This window comes from Podarcis tiliguerta, assembly GCF_965153285.1.
Source record: "Podarcis tiliguerta genome assembly, chromosome: 3".
NCBI lineage: Eukaryota > Metazoa > Chordata > Lepidosauria > Squamata > Lacertidae > Podarcis > Podarcis tiliguerta.
The window spans coordinates 3,493,389-3,510,637 of record NC_139536.1 but is presented as its reverse complement, the minus strand read 5'-3'; the positions used below and the strand labels follow the sequence as shown (position 1 = coordinate 3,510,637).

Here is a 17,249-nt window from a genome sequence, read left to right as displayed (position 1 = left end):
TAGATAGTTTTCACTCAGGTCCGCATATGCAAATAAGGAATTGAAAGTGACGTTCAGTGATTGGATAGTTACAGAAAGTTGTTACTGTTGCTTTGCAGTTGAGCTCTATATAAGCAGGTTGGCTGAACCCTTCAGTTCAGTTCTGTTCTGGCCTGTGAATAAACAAGAGCTGTCTGAAGAATTGCTGTGTCATTTGATATGTTCACCCTGTGGCAGGGAGTTCCACAGTTCCAACTCTGTGATGCATGAAGATTTATCCGACTTGGCTCTTCCAACCTTCAACTTCATTGAATGTCCCTGAGTTCCAGTGTTGGCAAAGCAGTGCAATGTTTCTGCCAGGCCTTCCTCTTCACACATATCACCTCGATTCGCTTAAAACGTATGTTCCGATATCCCTCCATAGGTTGAGAGAACAAGCCCCTTCCCCCAAATGTGACTTTTGCAGCAGTCGAGGGAGGAAATCCATATCCCATGCGGCCTGTCACACAGCTTCTGGGTGCAAGATTCGCATGGCTCCATTTGGCCCTCCTGTCTTCACACAATTGTGCATTGTGCGCAGGGAGCAAAAAGATAGAGGAATCATCACATGCTCTGATTTACAAGAAGATCATTGTGTCATATGTATGTTATTGGGGTGGCAAGCCTTTTAAAGACACACAAACACAGAACCCGCATTGTGCCCAAAGTTAGACAAAAAACAACCACCTTCCAAGCACATTAAGATCTGTATTTCTCCCAAAAATAATAATTTTTTTAAATGGGGAAATGTGTCATGCTGCACCAGGCGAAAGAAAATGCTTGCTATTTTTCATGCTTCCAAATGATGCCTTATGACATGTTTTTTTTTAAAGGAATTGGACAAATTCATGGAGGAGGAAAGGGCTGTCATGGCTACTGGCCATAATGGCTACCGTATTTTTTGCTCTATAAGACTCACTTTTCCCTCCTAAAAAGTAAGGGGAAATGTGTGTGCATCCTATAGAGCGAATGCAGGCTGCGCGGCTAAGCCCAAAGCCAGAACAGGGAGACGGACCTTGTCTTTGGGGCTGACAGTGGGGGAAAGCAGCGTTTTCCCCCGCCAGCCCCAAAGAGCAGGTCGAAAGGAACCCAAAGCCTCCGGAGCCCAGCAGGAAGTTCCCGCTGGGCTCTGGAGGCTTTGGGTGAACGCACCTTGTACGCACAGAACGCACATTGTTTTAGAGGGGGAGAACAAGGAAAAAAAATTTTCCCCTGTTCTCCCCCTCCTATGGTCCGGTGCATCCTATGGTGTGTCCTATAGAGCAAAAAATACGGTATGTCCTGCCCTCCGCAGTTGTAGGCAGCAGTGCTTCTGAATCCCAGCTGCTGGAAACCACAGGCAGGGAGAAGGCTCTCTGATGCTCAAACCCAGCTTGCAAGTTTCCCATGGGGTCATCTGGTTGGCCACTGTGAGAGCAGGATGCTGGACTAGATGGGCCACTGGCCTGAACTAGTGGGCTTTTCATATAATAATAATAATTATTATTTATTATTTATACCCCGCCCATCTGGCTGGGCTTCCCCAGCCACTCTGGGCGGCTTCCAACATAATATTAAAATACAGTAATGCATCAAACAGTAAAAGCTTCCCTAAACAGAGCTGCCTTCAGATGTCTTCTAAAAGTCCGGTAGTTGTTCTTCTCTTTGACATCTGGTGGGAGGGCGTTCCACAGGGCGAGCGCCACTACCGAGAAGGCCCTTTGCCTGGTTCCCTGTAGCTTTGCTTCTTGCAGTGAGGGAACCGCCAGAAGGCCCTTGGCGCTGGACCTCAGTGTCCGGGCAGAACGATGGGGGTGGAGATGCCCCTTCAGGTAGACTGGACCGAAGCCGTTTAGGGCTTTAAAGGTCAGCACCAACACTCTGAATTGTGCTCAGAAATATGTACCTATTTCTTTGTTGTCGTGAGACATAACAATGGGACGCCGGTGTGTGTGTTTGTGTGCCCAGGGGCATAGCTAGGGTGTAGCGCCAACTGAATTTGCGGACCCAGTTCAAATGCTGGCCTTCCTATGTCATCTCCCTGCGAAGTGGAGCAATCAGCAGAGTTGTTCCCGCTGTCGACTCTGACTTCGACATTTCTCAAGGGGATACAGTTTGGCTGGTGAAGAAGAACTGCAGTCCACCCTTCGATTCGCTCCAAAACTGTACACAATAATTTTTTTAAAAATCATTTTTATTGATTTTTTTGAAAATCCGCAAAGCGCAACCCGAAAGCACTCAACCTGAAGCATGTTCAACCCGAGGTATGACTGTACTGTTATGTGGAAAGTGTCAATAAAGAAAGAAGGAAAAGAAAGAAACTCAGTCCAAACCTAACCGAGCGCAGGTGAGACAGCAACATTGTGCCTGCCATGTGGTGGGGGCAGCAATGATGAAAGCCTACTCTTCTCTGCCTCCTTGCATCCACACGTTGCTGTCCAGCATATTTTTTTTAATGGACTTCTGTCATCTGGCCAAGAGTGCGTTGTTCTCACACTGCCAGAGGCACGTTAGGGACAAAATTGTTCCGATTCAGACAGATTCAGATGCCAGCAAGTCCAAGGTCTGCTCTATCTATACTGGATCAGCTCAGATTATTGCAGTCTGAGGATGTGGACGGTGCGGCTGGCCAGCCTGACCCATTCATGGCTTCTTAATTTATACAATATGCTCCAGTAAGTTGCGGAATTCAGACTCTTTGGTGGTTGGGTGAGTCACAGAATTTGGGTTATTGCGACTTTAAATAAATGCACATTCCGGCTGCCGATATTGAGATTTTAGCAAGGTCACAGATTAGGAAACAGCACAGAGGGTGGAGGAAGGGGCTGTGTGTTGGAACTTATCTCTGAAGGCAGCCTTCCCCTATCTGAGCCTTGCAACAGTTTTTGTGTTTTGCAGTCAGTGCTTCTGCAGGAAGGAACAGGAGCTTGGCTGCAATGGCCCTGAGGCAGTAGAATTGCCTTCCAATGGAGTTTTTGAGCTGGTCCTTTCAGATTTCTAGAAGGGAGTTTCAGCTACTGAGTGTTAATTACATTTTCTTGGCCACTTTCACTGAGGTTGTGTGTGTTATGTTTGCATTTTACCAGTCGGTTGTTGTTTTAAAAAACACTGTTCTGTGGTTTAGTTGCTATAATCTTTTCCGTAAGCCGCCTGGGGCTTTGGAAAGGCTGGATATAAATGGAATTAAATGCATAAGCGCTGTGCATTTACTCCAATTGCCCCATCAAATCCTTGGCTCCGGTCCTTTGGTGACAGCGCAAATGGCTCCGCTTTCGCTTATTGTACTTGGCACCCACCCATGTCGGCTCGACCGAGTCTAGAGCATGCCTCTTCTGTGTGAAAACACCCCTTGTGTACAAAGCAGAGGTTAACAGATAATCCCGCTGACTCTAGCAGGAACCGGCCTGAATCCTCTTGGGTGCAGAGCAGTCAAAATGCACGTACTTGCCTTGCAAGAGTGACACAACCATGAGCAAGTCGGCTGTAAATTTCCCAGATTCCTTATCCTGGTGTGATTCAGTTACATTGCCCATACTAGCCCTGGAGGTATGTCACAACATCCGCGACCGTTACAGAAAACCTCCATGCCTTGCGCTCTGTGCATGGAAGGAACCTGCACACACACACACACACACACACAGGCAAAATCTGCGGTGCTTCTTCCTCTTAGTCACGAGAGGGTGTCGTTATCCTGAATCAGCAAAAAAGGGGAGGGGGCCGCTTAGGATGTCATCACCGCTACCAACTTGAAGACAGCTCTGGTTGATCATTTATGAACATGGGGCTTGCATGTCAGCTGGCGATAGCAATGTAACATGAGATCTCTTGCACTCTCTCTCCAAATGCACTGCTGGACAGTTTGCAAAATGGTTTCTGAATCAGAGGCACAAGCATAGAAGGAATAAGGAGAGGGGTACAAGGTCCGTATAGTTAAAGCTATAGTTTTCCCAGATGTGATGTATGGAAGTGAGAGCTGGACCATAAAGAAGGCTGATTGCCCAAGAATGGATGCTTTTGAATTCTGGTGCTGGAGGAGACTCTTGAGAGTCCCATCGACTGCAAGAAGATCAAAACTCTCCATTCTGAAGGAAATCAGCCCTGAGTGCTCACTGGAAGGACAGATCCTGAAGCTGAGGCTCCAAGACTTTGGCCACCTCATGAGAAGAGAAGACTCCCTGGAAAAGACCCTGGTGTTGGGAAAGATGGCGGGCACAAGGAGAAGGGGACGACAGAGGATGAGATGGTGGGACAGTGTTCTCGAAGCTACCAGCATGAGTTTGACCAAACTGCAGGAGGCAGTGGAAGACAGGAGGGCCTGGTGTGCTCTGGCCCTGGGGCCACGAAGAGTCGGACATGACTAAACAACTAAACAACAACAACACATTATTTCTTGCTTTGCTCTTCCCATTGCATAAGCAGGAGTAACAATCCCTGGCTTAGTGTTACATCCAAACTGGGGATTGTGGTTTGATTCCCTCCAAACAAACCATGCTGTGAAGCCAGAATTTGTTCTTGGCTTAGTGATCGTGGCGTCTGAGTGAAGCAAACCACCATCTTGGGGTGGTGGTGGTGAACAACAGTTCATTGCAGCCTTTGCTAACCTGATGCCCTCCAGATCTTTGGACTAGAACTCCACCTCAGCCCCAGTCAGCATGGGTGTTGTGGTCTAAGCCAGTGTTCCCCAACCTTGGGCCTCCAGCTGTTTTTGGACTACAATTCCCATCATCCTTGACCACTGGTCTTGCTAGCGAGGAATGGTGGGAGTTGTAGTCCAAAAACAGCTGGAGGCCCAAGGTTGGGGAACACTGGTCTAAGCTATCCGGAGGGCATCAGGTTGAAAAAAGCTGGTTGGTTTATGGCAACATCTGAATCCAGCTGTTGTGTCCAGATGCTGCCTGGAATAAGAAGTGCTTTGCCCACAGTTGGGGACCACTCGTGTACATCTCAAAGGCGGAAGTTCAGAGTTATATGCCCATTTGTAAGAAGAGCCTGCTGGATAAGGCCAATGGCCAGGATCCTGTTCTTACAGTGGCCAACCAGATGCCTGTGGGAAGCCCACAAGCTGGCATCTGTGGCCCAGTTGCGGCAAATACTCAGTGCTGGTGCTGACCTCTGAAGTCCTAAACGGCCTCGGCCCTGTAGACCTGAAGGAGCATCTCCAGCCCCATCATTCATCCCGGACACTGAGGTCCAGCTCCAAGGATCTTCTGGCAGTTCCCTCACTGCAAGAAGTAAAGTTACAGGGAACCAGGCAGAGGGACTTCTCGGTGGTAGCACCTGCCCTGTGGAACACCCTCCCATCAGATGTTAAGGAGATAAAGAACCATACAACTTTTAGAAGACATCTGAAGACAGCCCTGGTCAGGGAAGGGTTTTTTATGTTTGAGGTTTTATTGTGTTTTTAATATTTTGTTGGGAGCTGTCCAGTGTGGCTGGGGCAACCCAGTCAGATGGGCAGCATATAAATAATAAAATTGTCATTCTAATTCTTCAGTAAAGGTAAAGGGACCCCTGACCGTTAGGTCCAGTCGTGGACGACTCTGGGGTTGCGGCGCTCATCTCGCTTTACTGGCCGAGGGAGCCGGCGTACAGCTTCCGGGTCATGTGGCCAGCATGACTAAGCTGCTTCTGGCAAACCAGAGCAGCGCACGGAAACGCCGTTTACCTTCCCGACGGAGTGGTACCTACTTATCTACTTGCACTGCGTACTTTTGAACTGCTAGATTGGCAGGAGCAGGGACTGAGCAACCGGAGCTCACCCCATCGCATGGATTCGAACCGCCAACCTTCTGATCGGCAAGCCCTAGGCTCTGTGGTTCAGACCACAGTGCCACCGCGTCCCTTTTTAATTCTTTAGTAGGATAACTTAAAAGATTTTAGTCTTCTCTTGCAATCAGCAGGGTTCTTTGCTGTGCAGCAGAGATTCTTCCGAAGCAGGCAGAAAATATTAGGAGGAGGAAAGAAGACTGGAAGTGTAGCATTCCAGAAACAGAGCCAGGGGAAATGGTCAAAGTCGCAGAGACAAGGTTTCACTACTGCTTTTGCTCCAGAACGAAAGAGGGATTGGGAAGGGGGTTCATTTTTCACTCCGCTCCTGCTAGCGATCTGACGAAAGGAATGCAGGAGGTTCCTAGGCTGTAGGGAAGGGACTCCATCCAACAGCCGAGGCTGCAGCGTTTTTTTTGAAATCCAAGACTCGTTGTCTTTGTGTGTGTGTGTTTATGAAACTGTGTCAGTGGCTGTGGGTTAATTCAGCCTCCGGAGAGAGATCAATTTAGCATGTGGCAAACAAATGTCCCCAAGCGAGAACCGCAAGGGAAGATTTGGGAAGGAGGCCAGGAAACTGGGGGGGTGGGGGGGGACTCTGATTGCTCAAGCTGGGAGAGCAAAAGGAGGGGACGATATGGAAGGAGGAGGAAGCCAGAGGGAGGTGGAAGCGACTTCACCCTTGCGCTGCCAGCCTTGAATTGAAGCATTATTTTGGAGCATTATTTTGCACGGGCTATCCAGTGTTCAGCCAAAATGGCTAGAATTTGAAGGTATGGAGGAGTAGGGTTTTTGTTTTTTTTTCTTGAAGGAGGAAGGAAACATGCTCTAGCCCTGTGTAATCCTCAACATGCCACAGCGACAGAACCCTGTACAGCACATGCGTTCCCCAGAGTCCACCCAGACTGAAGAAAACACAGGCCAGAGGGTGGCCACATGGGGGAAGGATGCAAAAACAAAACACGACAACCGCCAAGAAACCCTCGTTGGAAAGATTGTGCAAGTGCTGCTTTCTGTATACTGAGCAGGGCAGTTTCCAGAAAATAATAGTGCAACTGAAGGGGGAAATCAGACCCCATGAATAACAAACAGAGGCATGGAAGGATATGTAGTGATGCTGGCAATGATTAATAGTTAACTCCTGGCCTGCTCTTTATTAACGCATTTTTAGGGAGGATTTTCCAGATTAATATATTATCTTCTTCCCTCCCCCCCTCCCCCACAATAAACAAGATGTTGTTTTCATTGATTTAGAACAAATTTTTGGAAGTGCCTTAAGAGCCTTTGGATAAATCAGGCTTGGAATCCTTGAATGAAAAAAGTTTTATTTGTTCTACCATCCAACCCCTTCTTCCATCACGGAATCCTCAGACACCCCAGATCCAGGCATTGGCTAGACTGGGACCTGCTTAACTTCAGCAAAGTGAATATCGCCTGCTCTCAGAACTTGGAACATCTAAATGTATTTTTCTTAATAACAAATTGAGGTTTCTCTATATCGCCCCTCGCCATACGGTCACAGGGCGGCGGCATTCGACATTTTAAAACACATCAACACACATTTCTAAAATCAGTTAAAGAAGGAACGCAAACTAGCAGAAACTGAGATAACACAAGATAACAATTTTTTAAAAAATAATAATGATTGAATACTGTGATATTCTAAATGAAATAATGTGATTTGTTTTAACTGGTTTCTAATACAGTGGTACCTCAGGTTACATACGCTTCAGGTTACATATGCTTCAGGTTACACACGCTTCAGGTTACAGACTCCGCTAACCCAGAAATAGTGTTTCAGGTTAAGAACTTTGCTTCAGGATAAGAACTGAAATCGTGCTCCAGCGGCGCAGCGGCACCATGAGGCCCCATTAGCTAAAGTGGTGCTTCAGGTTAAGAACAGTTTCAGGTTAAGAACAGACCTCCGGAACGAATTAAGTACTTAACCCGAGGTACCACTGTACTGTGTTATTAAATAGTTTGACACTGCCCTGAGCCCTCGGGGCCCTGGCAAATGGCATGGTGGGGCGGAGGTGATTACCTGACCTCCTGACAGGTGAGTTGCTGCTGTTTCCCGGAAGGGGAAGGGGCCAGGCAGCGTGGAGGGTGGCACAGTGGAAACGCATCACTAGGAGTGCTGGGTTGGCTCTGCTGGAGTGTTTGCACCATGCTGACCTCACATCTTCTGGTCAACACCAGTGACCCACCTGCCCGGAGGTCCGGTAAGGGTCTCCATCCCGCCATGTCATCTGCTACTGCCTTATGGTGAAAAGGAGGCAAGAAATCTAATACTAATTATAAAAAGCCCCATGGAATTCCAAGTATTCCATGATGGCAGGTGATAAAGAGCACCAGGTATCAGCTTGCCTAGAGGCTTAGTGATGACAGACAGCATAGAAGAGCACTGCAGGTTGACATGGCTGAATGCTGTTCTGCCTGGATTTGTGAGGTTCTGCAAGTATAGAACAGTATTCCTGGCCCCAGAATAGAAGCAGGGAGCTGTGCCACTGCTAGAAAATGCACAGGATATCACTAATGTTCACCTCATCCTCATCAGGAAACTAAAACGCCACATAAATGTGCTTTCTGCGAATATTCAACATTTTAAGAGGAGAGAGGAGTAATATCTGAACTGCAGAAATGGCTTTTTGGTCAAAGACACAAGTTATGTCCCTAAGATTTGAACTTTGGCTGACAATCCAGCCATGTAATGCTCAACTACGGTATGTCTTTTTCTTCTTCTTCGCTGACATTTAAAGGCAAAACTTAAAGTTTTTTCTAAATCCTTATGGCTAAATGCGTACGTTGTTTATAAGCAAAGCCACACCTTTAATTGGAAGGGAAAGAATGATCTGATATGAATATATTGGCAAGGAGAACTGGAGTTTTGTTACATATTGGAGCAGTTGGTTTTAATCAGAACATGTCTTCAGAAAATTCGCTCTCCTGATTTTGCCTCTTTACGTGCTTGTGCTGAATCTTTTCGGGGATTCTTGTAACTTATTTGGCTGCATTGTTATTGTTCTGAGAAATAACATTTTAGTTTAATCTGTTCAAAAAGAATTTTTCAAAAATTACTAATCACATCACCAAAAAAAATGAGGACCATAGAGGGCAGGTTCTTGTGCCTGAAATAACTTTCTCAGAAAGGGAATATGAGAAACCGTAGTACATAATGGTGACAGGAGACAAAAGATATATTTTATTGACAAATTTAAAACTATTCTATCATGGGGTCTGAATGGCACCCAACTGAGAGCTCTTAAATAGCTGGTATTTTGATGAAAATATGTAACATTGCATGGAAAGTTCATTTTAAAAAAGAAATTAGTTTCAGTTTACCAGCTCCAAAAGGGAATTAGTTCTAGTTTGAATTAGATTCACAATTCACTCATGTAGTCCTTGGCTTTCCCCCACCAGGCCTTAAGAATTTTACAAGCGGCTCTGCAAAGGTTTAAAAGATACTTTAAAAATCAAATAAAATATCAAAACACACAGTGTTTTATTCTTCCCAACAGTTATGATATTTAAGTTGAAACAGCAGCATGACAAATTTCAGTGGCCTCAATCAAACACAGAGTGAAGTGCAACAAAACACTTATACAGTATATAAAAATCATTGAATTAAAATGGAATTACCGGTAACTTAAAAATTGGCCAAAATTCCACCACAAAAAGAACTTAATTCATGTTCAGCTCATCTGGAAATTATAGGAACTACTTTCAGCGCCAAATTTAGGGTGGTGCAGGTGGTTCAACTAAACAGGGTGCCAAGCTGAGGGGGCGCAAAACTATGACATAGTGCACTTGAGAGCATGCGCAGAACGGAAGGCGAGAGGAGGGAGGGCATAGTTGGACTACGAAACTCACTGCTCCAGGCGGCAGTAATGGCCACCAACTTGAATGGCTTTAAAAGAGGATTGGATAAATGGATGGGGGGCAAAGCTAAGTTCTATCTCTACTGTCCAAGGCAGGGGTCAGCAACCTGTGGCCCATGGGCCGCAAGTGGCTCACGGGGACAGTTTAACTGGCCCCCAAACCAAGCCGCCTGCTTGGCAAGTCCCCGCGTGCTGTGCTAAACCGGCACGGTGCAGGGCCTCACTTCCGTGGTGCCGAAAATCGTGCCTGCACATGCCAAGACACTGGAAATCACATGTGAACGCTCACGTGCACACATGATCCGGCCCACAGAGAGATCTCCACAGGACTTGACCGGCCCAGGCAGGTAAAACCTTGCCGACCCTTGGTCCAAGGTAATACAGTCATACCTGGGGGTGAATGTGCTTCAGGTTGAGCGCTTTTGGGTTGCACTCTGCGGCAACCCGGAAGTAATGGAGTGCGCTACTTCCGGGTTTCACCGCTCTCGCAGATGCTCAAAATGACGTCATGCGCATGGACAGAAGCGGCAAAACGCAACCTGCGCACGCACCGTCATGTCTTACGTTCTATTCAGGATGCGAAGGGGGCTCAATTTTGGGGAATCAAAAGCAGGGAGAGTGCTCTTGCACTCAGATTATGCTTGCAGGATTCCCGTGGGCCTCTGGTTGGCCACTGTGAGAACAGGAAACTGGACTACAACAACAACAATTTATTTATACCCCTCCCATCTGGCTAGGTTTCCCCAGCCACTCTGGGCGGCTAGGTGAGCCTTTTAAATGTCACAAAGCAGTAGAATAACAATGATTTTGAAGAGATCTCTTCAGGGAACATCAAGCTGATGATCAGAACTGAACCTGGGCTAGCTTTCTCCAACCTGGGCTCCTCAAGATGTTTTAGACATTGGAAACAGTCTCCCTCGGAAGGTGGTGGAAGAACTTTCTGATGGTAAGAGCTGTTCAACAGGGGAACAGTCTCCCTTGGGAGGTTGTAGACTCTCCTTCCTTGGAGGTTTTTAAGCAGAGGTTGGGTGGCCATCTGCTATGGATGCTGAGATTCCTGCATTGCAGGGGGTTGGACTAGAAGACCATTTGGATACCTTCCAACTCTACAGTTCTACATTTCTATGATTGTATGCCTACAGTTCCCATCTGCCCCACTCACAGGGCTGATGGGAGTTGTAGTCTAAAGTATCTGTGGTGCACCGGTATAGGGAAGGCCTAGGCCAATATTCAGCATTCACGAGCAAAGCTAGGAGGAAGCGTGGGCTGTGATTAATGCTTAGAAATGTGAATTCTTCCATCTAAATATGGCTCAGTTCACTGACATCATCTGAAAGTCGGCTATGTGTTTACAGATCCCTTTTCCAGCTTCCCTTAATAGGTTTGCAGTGCTGTCTCTTTAAGGGGAGAAAACTTCTCTCTGCTGGCTTCCATGTGGGCGTTTTGGTTTTTTGTTTTTTTTTTTACAGCAGAGAGAGCCAAGCCAAACAGCTCAGATCCTCTCCCTCCCTCCCTCATCACGTTTATATATCCAGCCTGCTGAGACTGGATCTTTCTGGCTCAGAAAATATTTGGCAGCTGTGGAGAGTTTAAAAAAAGAAAAGAAAAGAGGCCGTGTGGGTTTGGTTCCTATTCCTCTTGTTACCACAATGGTGGTGAAAGTTCTCAAGACACATTATAGAATGCTTTCCTTGGAAAGAAAAGAAAAACCACCTAAAAAACAAAACACGAGGCTTTTGCAAAAAGAAAGAGCAGCTCCAAGAGGGTTTAGAAGACAGAAGCTCTAACGGCATCCGCACATTGCACAGTCCGGTGCATTTTGTTTGAATTACCTTGTCTACAGAATACGGCTCAAACCTATTTAATTGCACGAACTATGCAAGCTGCCATCCTAACAAGGAATACTGTTTCAGTGTATCTGAAGAAGTGTGCATGCATGCGAAAGCTCATACCAATAACTAATTTAGTTGGTCTCTAAGGTGCTACTGGAAGGAATTTTATTTTATTTGTTTTGTTTTGTTTTGACTACTGCAGACCAACACGGCTACCTACCTGTAACAAGGAATACTGCAGTTGATGTACGTGAAGATGTCTGAAGACTTAAGAAAAGTGTTGTCTTTGAATTAGCATTGTTGAAAGAGAGTAGCTGTGTATACACCATATATTTAAAGCATATTTAAAGCACCCCCCCAAGAATAATGGGAACTGTAGTTTCCCCCTCACAGACGTACAATTCTAATCACTATTAACAAACTGAAATTCCTAGGATTCTTGCAGGCGGAGGTGCTTTAAATGTATGGTGTGTATGCAACCAACGTGCCGCAAAGTCATTCTTTTTAAAAACCTGGGTTAACATCTTTGGCCAGCTATAAAATGCATTTGGGTACCACTGGCAAAGCATTGGCACTTGGTTTAACTTACCTTGCAGTGTTCTTGCAATGGTAAAATACTCCTCTGAGCTCCTGGAATGAAGAGTAGAGTATAAAATCCTTACTTTATATTATTTAAAGAGGTTTGTGTGACTGGTTCACAGATGTATATATACCAGTCCACTGAATGTATGAATTGCCTTAACTGATAAATATTGCGTGGTAAACCGATATTGGGCAATATTAAAAGTTTTACCTAGCAGACGGCTACAATGCTTCTTAAGTGTTTTCCAGAGGTCTCTGGCTGGCCGCAATGGAAGAAGGGCCTTAGGGTCTGATGCAGCCGGGCACTTCTTAAGCTAGGCTTTCATTGGACAACAGGGCATAGCAGGAGATCTCCCTTGCGAAATCGCCGCTAGGGCGCCATGTGTCAAGGTTCCGGACATCAGTGGGGAACGGAAGCAGGGCCGACCCACCCATGAAGCAAGGTGAGAGCACTGCCTCAGGTGGCAGGATCCACAGGGGCAGCAGATCTAGCCTCCAAGGAATGCACTGCTGTGGGTGCACACCTTGCAGGCCAGATCTATCATTTCCTTGGCAGCCCCTGCATGCTGCCTCTACAGCAGCCTTTTGGTGAATATCCGTATTCCTCCCCCCCCCCCCCCCCGATAATTTTTATTGGTTTTTAAATTACATACTATACATACACATATTACATTACATTTTACATTTATACTTGCTCCTAGGAGCTGACTTCCCTCCTTCCTTCTTCTGGCTTTTTTATATCGTCTCTAAATTTTTCGCATTGTCTTTCTCCGTTTTGTATATTGTTCTTCTTCTTCCACATTTGTCCATAAAATGTCTGTAAACAAATAAACCTTTCTATAGATACACAATTCTTGTTGTCTGTCTATATTCATTTGCAAGTACTGTTAGTTACACTGGTCACATTACATATTTTACTTCTTCTTGTTGTTATTGTCCAGTAAAATTCTTTATATTTCCCATTATGAGGTTTATTTCGGTTCTACTGGTTTCACTATTTCACCTTATCTTTCCTATACATGACATAAATTTTCCCCATTCTTTTTGAAATGTTTCATCGCCCTGTTGTTGAATTTCCCCCGTTAATTTGGCTTTTTCTGCATATTCCATTACCTTCTGCTGCCACTCTTCAACTGTTGGCAATTGTTGCTGTTTCCAAACCTGGGCCAATAATAACCTCGCCGCTGTTGTTGCATGTAGGAACAATTTCTGAATACCCTTATTCCCGATGAAGATCTTCACTCACCCCTTCTTCTGGGACCAGAGAAATTCAGTGCTGTGTCTCTAACAGCATGATGAGTGCAGAGGATAAACTTGCAGAAGAAGCACAAGTGAGACAGTCCTAATTACTAGGGCATGTCATTCATATATCATGATTAATTTGCAAAGGGTGTTGCGTTTTTTATTTTCATTCCTTACAATAAGCCTTTGAAGTAACTTTCAGCTATTCCCATTTTACAGGAGGGAAAACAGAAGCAGAGAATGTCTTGCTATACAAACACCCCATTCTCTAATGCTATGCCAGGGACTAGTATTCTGACAATCCGAAGCTGGCAAACATAAACTTTTGATATGGTGACACTGGAACGCTAAATGAACACTGATCTGTGCTGAATGTGTAGTTAAGTGAAATAAAATGACATTTAAGGCTTCTAAGTGTAAATTCAAGTGGGTTATTCCCCTGTTTAAAGCACTCTCGTTAGCTGAAGTTAAAGGGGAGGGCAGCCGCCAGTATTTCACGTTCCAGTACATCTGCTTTGCAAAAAGCATAACATGCTGGCCAAATAGTACAAAAAGAAAACCGCGATCCAGAACATTCTGTCTGTCCAACAGAACACGCTCCATCCCGCGTGAATTTATAACTTGGCATTTTTGAATGAAACATGGAGGGCTTTCCATCCATCATGTGTTTGGGGAAGTGAGCCCTAGGGTGTTTTGAAGATGCTGCAAACAGCAGTTATGTAACTGGCTGCAGCTACAACCACTCTTAAATGCCTCTTGCACTTTAAATAAAAAGGTGGTTGTTACATGCAGGAGTGTGAGCTGGGGAAACCAGGGAGCATGAACAAGACCAACAAAAATGGATTGCCACCCCTCACTTGTGTTGTCCGGCAGCAAAAAAACAGTGCTAAAAATAATGAATTATACCCACCCATAAAACAGTACATGTTTACTGACAAAATGGGAATTCCAATCTGTTAATAGAGAATAAGGGACAGGGAGCAATTTTACATCAGTTACAGCAGAGTATTTACCCAGAACTTTCAGCATGGAATTCAGTAGATTTTCATCCACTGATTTTATTGTTTTCTGACTTTTTTTATTTAAAAAGCAATGTTATTGTCATTAGTGTGCTTTTATCTTGCTGCTCTTGCTTTGCTTTTGTAAGCCATTCCAAATGCCTATGGCTGGAGGATGTTATGTACATTTCTTAATTATGGTTGGGGAAGAAATTCAATTCAGTTTGCATTTAGAAGCATGCCTACCAAATCCGCCCTTTCTGAAACAATATGCAAACCAAAGCACAGCAATCCTTTGAAATTCGCACTTCTCCAAATTTTGCACTACAGTTCGCCTCTGGACAAGTAATGTGTACAAAAATGCATGTACTAGTGTAGCATGTGTAAAAAGACTTATTTCAGTGAGAGTAACATAAAAAATGCATTATATTATAAAAAAATTTTGCAAAAAAAATATTATTCATTTCTATGATGGTTTATATTTTTAAGAAAAAATCTCAAAACGGTTTACACTTTAAAACATCAAATAAAACAATCCAGAATAAAACATGACTGAAGAAAGTATTACGTATAAAAACGTATCCATTAGGCAAAATTGCATACAAACATGTGCCTGTTAGGAAGAATTTAAACTAAAATGCTGATATCTTTCTTTCTTTTTCTTTCTCTCTCTCTTTCTTTCTTTCTTGCAAACTGGTGTGGAAATACGGAGAATTGGACTTAAAGTTTGCAAAATTAGGATGTAAAACTGACAGGTTTATTTTTAATGAACCAACAAAGCTCACACTGACATCACACTTTTGTTGCTGATCATTTGCAAGCAAATCCCATTGAGCTTAATGGGGTTTCTTCCCAGTTAAGTGGCTCTATGATTGCAGTCTGTGGAAGCAAGTGTGGTATTCTCACGCAGCAAAATGCAAAAGAAACAACTGCTTAGAAACTACGATGAAGGGATTTAATTGTTTAGATCCCTTTTCCTTCCCTGGGTAAGGGCCAATAGAAGTCTGACTTCATAGACCCACATTCTAACACTGTGTTTATTGCCGGCATTCAATATTTCACCATAGGTTGTAGCTGAGAAGTCTCTGGGACGCATTGCACGTGCTGGTTTTGTTACTTTCGAGCACAGAATGTTGGCAGAGAGTCAATTCTCGGTGAAAAGCACAGGGGGAAGTTGGTCATTGATCTCCTACTAGAACCCAGAGAGTCTTGGCTCATAGGTGGGCTTGGATTGCTTTTGTTTTTGGATGTTGCAGAATTGGCTGTGAGAGCCCAGAGCTTTGCAGCAGTCCACATGTGTTGTGTACAGATGGCCCCAGATTGCAGTCCTTTACATTTCTAATTGAAAAAAACTTGGGCAGCAGGGCAGAGAAAGGCCTCTCTGGCCTGGCACCTTGGACTAGAGTCCCTGCCAATGAAATAGAGAATTCTAAGACCAAATATCATTGTGGGTTTTTCTTGGGGGGGGGGGTTAATGTGCTCAGAAGCTCACCCATGCAACAACTTGAAGGAAAGAGGTGATGTACAGAGAGCCTAGGACTTGCCGATCAGAAGGCTGGCAGTTCAAATCCCCACGATGGGGTGAGCTCCCGTTGCTCGGTCCCTGCTCCTGCCAACCTAGCAGTTCAAAAGCACATCAAAGTGCAAGTAGATAAATAGGTACCACTCCGGTGGGAAGGTAAATGGCGTTTCCGTGCGCTGCTCTGGTTCGCCAGAAGCGGCCTAGTCATGCTGGCCACATGACCCGGAAGCTGCACGCCGGCTCCCTCGCCCAGTAAAGCGACACGAGCACCACAACCCCAGAGTCGGCCACAACTGGACCTAATGGTCAGGGGTCCCTTTACCTTTACCTTTACAGAGGGTAAGGGGGAGGATGTGCTCTGGCAACCCTAGAAATCATTCCTTCCTGACCTGCCCTACTGCTGCCACAGGGCCTGTGAGAGTAGCGGTAATAAAGACCATTATTATCATTTTTGTTGTTAATATAGACTTAATGAATACAAGAAAAACATTAATGTATATATAGGGGTAAACTGCCCCCTATCTTTTCTTGTGCCCCCCATGCCAAACTTCTAGGCTGGCTATTGGCCTGTGTCTGAGATCCTGTAGACCACAGCCACTGCTAGCCAGAACAGGTAATACAGTAGTGGATGAGACAGGCAAATTCATAGAATCATAGAGGTGGAAGGGATCCTCAAGGATCATCTACTCCAACCCCATGCAATGCAATGCAATGCAGGAATCTCAACTATAGCATTCCTGACAGATGGACATCCAACCACTGCTTAAAAACCTCCAATGAAGGAGAGTCCACCACCTCCCAAGGGAGACCATTCTTACTGTCAAAAAGTTCTTCCTAATCGTGAGTCAGAATTTCCTTTCTTGCAACTAACTTGTAACTATCTAATCTGTAACTATCTAAGGTTGATTGCAGATGACCCATTTGTTGATCAGCTATCCTGATGTGTTTACAGTTGGGTTAAAAAACTTCCACTGTTTATTGATGATTCATTCTGATTTGTCTGCAGGCAAGTGACAGGTTACTATATAGCAAGCAATTGTTAGCTCATACTTCCCAGTGCATTTTCCTGTCACTTTACAAAACATCTGATTTTTTTTTATGGTGGGGGAGTGGGTTGGTTTTTATAAGAGCCCCATATCCACTTTAATTGCACAATCTAAGTTTGCTGGTATGTGATTAAAACCCACCCATGAAAGAATAATAGTCTATAAATGGCCTAACACAATATAAGGCTACATTATATACTCAGCTCTGGGGTGTTCTGGTTTTCCTGCTGTTCAAAATCCTTCCCACCATGGCTATTATGATGGGAACTCCAGATTTTGCTAGAGGTGGGGGTGATCTTAACTAATAGGTTGCTTTTGTGATGATTAAGCATTGTTTCCATGAGCAAGCTTCTGCACTGGGACTTGTGTGTGAATCCCTGAATGCA

General features: G+C 44.9%; 1 long non-coding RNA gene across 2 annotated transcripts; it reads right to left on the bottom strand.

Moving 5' to 3' along the window:
* Window positions 1–263: 263 nt before the first annotated feature.
* LOC310674011 lies at window positions 264–14,685 on the bottom strand. Of its 2 annotated transcripts, none has more exons than XR_014509307.1 (3): window positions 13,169–14,685; window positions 12,063–12,872; window positions 264–532 (listed from the first exon to the last, which is right to left on the bottom strand). It is a non-coding gene; the product is annotated as an uncharacterized lncRNA (long non-coding RNA). The 2 variants fall into 2 exon arrangements; XR_014509308.1 differs by lacking the exon at window positions 264–532 and adding an exon at window positions 7,460–8,771.
* Window positions 14,686–17,249: the final 2,564 nt, after the last annotated feature.